Genomic DNA, 2,523 nt, shown 5'->3' with positions numbered 1-2,523 from the left:
AAGCAACTACAGGTTATTGTTCATCCTGCCCAAGTATTTTAGAAACAAAAAAATATATTAAAATATGAAAAAAATTCAAATGCAAAAAAAAAAATCACATCATGTGCCTCTATGTAAATGTGTTTAGATTTATAAGTCATATGGTCAACAGACCTCTTCCCTGACAGACCTTCTCCCAGAGGATGATGGCAAGGGGGGGACGCCCCACATAGATTTACAAACCTTTCCCCTGCAAGCCCCAGCCAGCCTGGAAGGTGAAGGCAAACTGCTAAGGGAAGGTAAGCATGGAGCCAGGAGGCCAGGGCTCCCAGCACCTGAGGAGTAAGATTGCAGGGGCTCTTAGTGCAGAGGAGGGCTGCACGTGAGGGCTTAGTCGGAGTTGGATAACAAAGCCAGGGCTGCCGATTCCTTTCCTCACTGCTTCCCTCCCTTCCTCCAACTCTCCCTGCCACAAATATTTATGGAGTCCTCCTGTGGGTCAAGCAGAAGCCAGACTGGGTTATGTGAGGTGGCCAAGCCCAGTTCCTGCCCTCAAAGAGCTCACAGATGGAAGGGCAATGGGTCCACACCCAGGCAATTGTAGCACCCAGTATCTACCGGAGGTGTCATGGGCCCATGGGCACAGACAGCAAGGAGTGGTCACAGGGACAAGCCTTGATATTAGTGTTCTCTTCAGCGTCGTGGGAAAGGGGTGAGGAAGTGGTGGGGGATAGGAGTGGGGCGGGAAGCACTGGGCACAGGAAACTGCATATGCCCAGACTTCACCGTAACTGGACTTCACCAGCATCTCTAGGTGGCTTCTGTCACCAAGAGCTAGCAAACAAGCCAAAGAAAAGTTGTCACCCCATAGTGCATAGCTGACAGTCTAAAATAGTTCCTATCTGGCCCTTGACAGAAAATGAAGGCTGACTTCTGCTAGCGACGTTCAGCGTGGGAACCGCCGTAGCTTACTGAACATGTCCTCCAGGCTCCATACAGAATGTTCTAGAACAGTGGTTCTCAACCTTCCTCATGCTGCAACCCTATCATACAGTTCCTCATGTGGTGGTGACCCCTCAGCGATAAAATTATTTCCGTTGCTACTTCATCACTGTCATTTTGCTACTGTTATGAATCAGGCGACCCCTGTGAAAGGGTCGTTTGACCCCCAAAGGGGTCGCAAACACAGGTTGAGAAATGCTGGTCTAGAAAGACAGCCCTTGGCTGAAGGAGTTCCTCCTCTCCCCCTCTGTCCTCCTCACTGAAGTGTCCACCCTCTTGCTCTTTTGTTGAAGTGCTGGCCTTTGTGGAGAAACCATCCTTAAGCCCTGAGTCTTAAGCCCCAAAATGAGGAAGGCCAAACTTCATCACTGTATTCCGCGTCCCTCTCTTATCATGCATTGAGATGTCCATTGCTTCATTATCAAATGATCACAATTTCAATAAAACGATTTCATTCATACAACCAAAATATTTTTCAGATAATTACTATCTTTTCTATACCCTACCTGTTTTTCATTATCCCTAGACACATTTTAGAGTGATTTTTATTCCAAATTAAGATTTGGAAGACTTGGATCACTAGTTGCCTAAAGATAGGGCTTTAAAATGAATAGTACATTATAGCATTTTTATTATTTGTATAATTCTATAATTAACCTGTCTATTCTAAAACTCATTAAGGGTTCTGCCATACAATAATTTCTGCCTCTCTAATAGTGCTGTGTCATGGGTACTTTTTTCCATTTCTAATATATGTTGGTTTTGTAGATTGCGCCCTCTATCGGTCCTCGCCAACCTGAGGCCAGTCCGAATCTTGGCCATACTTGGTTAGACGTCGCCTTTGTGTATATCCATCCCCAGAGAACGTTTAATATCATCCTCCACATTCTGAACTTGATGGAAGTGGTACTCCATGGAATCTGTAGTTCTGAGATTCACCCTTCTCACTCAGCATTGTGCTTTTGAGTCCCATCCGCACAGATAAGTGCACTCGGGCTCATCTTTGCCAGCTGGGTGGCAAGTCCATCGTTTGACGGCACTGTGGTTGTCCTTGACTTTCCTCTGGAGGACCGCTGGGGCTGTGGTTTGTATCCTGCTCCACCACTCCAAACAGCACCTCTATACGGACCCGTCCACATACTCTGTGCTCTCTGAGGCCAGGGCTGCTGCAGGGGTGAGGATGGTAAGGCATCCACCAGCTTTCCCAGGCCACATCAGCCTGTTTCCCATTGTCTCGGTCGTGAGGTCGGTCTTTCCCGGTGCAGGCGGGTGAAGAGGCAGCTCACAGTGGTCTGGATGTGCCGTTCCCCGAACACCAGTGAACCTGAGCACCTTTATATTTGTTCATTGGACGTTCAAGGTTCACTTTCTCCAAAATGTGCACGTACCTGTTGTCCATTTTCTCAAGCCCCACCCCCACCCCCTACAATTTGCAGCCATTCTTTGTGTCTCTGTTTCCAAGACCGAGTGTGTAAGGGTAACGGGTGCTCCGGCGCTTGTGTCCGCTGACCACAGCCGTTCAGGTTGTGTCCGCAGCAGTTC

This window comes from Echinops telfairi, unplaced genomic scaffold (genome assembly GCF_000313985.2).
Source record: "Echinops telfairi isolate 266 unplaced genomic scaffold, ASM31398v2 ScPeMD7_31;HRSCAF=116, whole genome shotgun sequence".
NCBI classification, from domain to species: domain Eukaryota; kingdom Metazoa; phylum Chordata; class Mammalia; order Afrosoricida; family Tenrecidae; genus Echinops; species Echinops telfairi.
The sequence above is the reverse complement of the archived record's forward strand: the minus strand, read 5'-3'. Positions refer to the sequence as shown.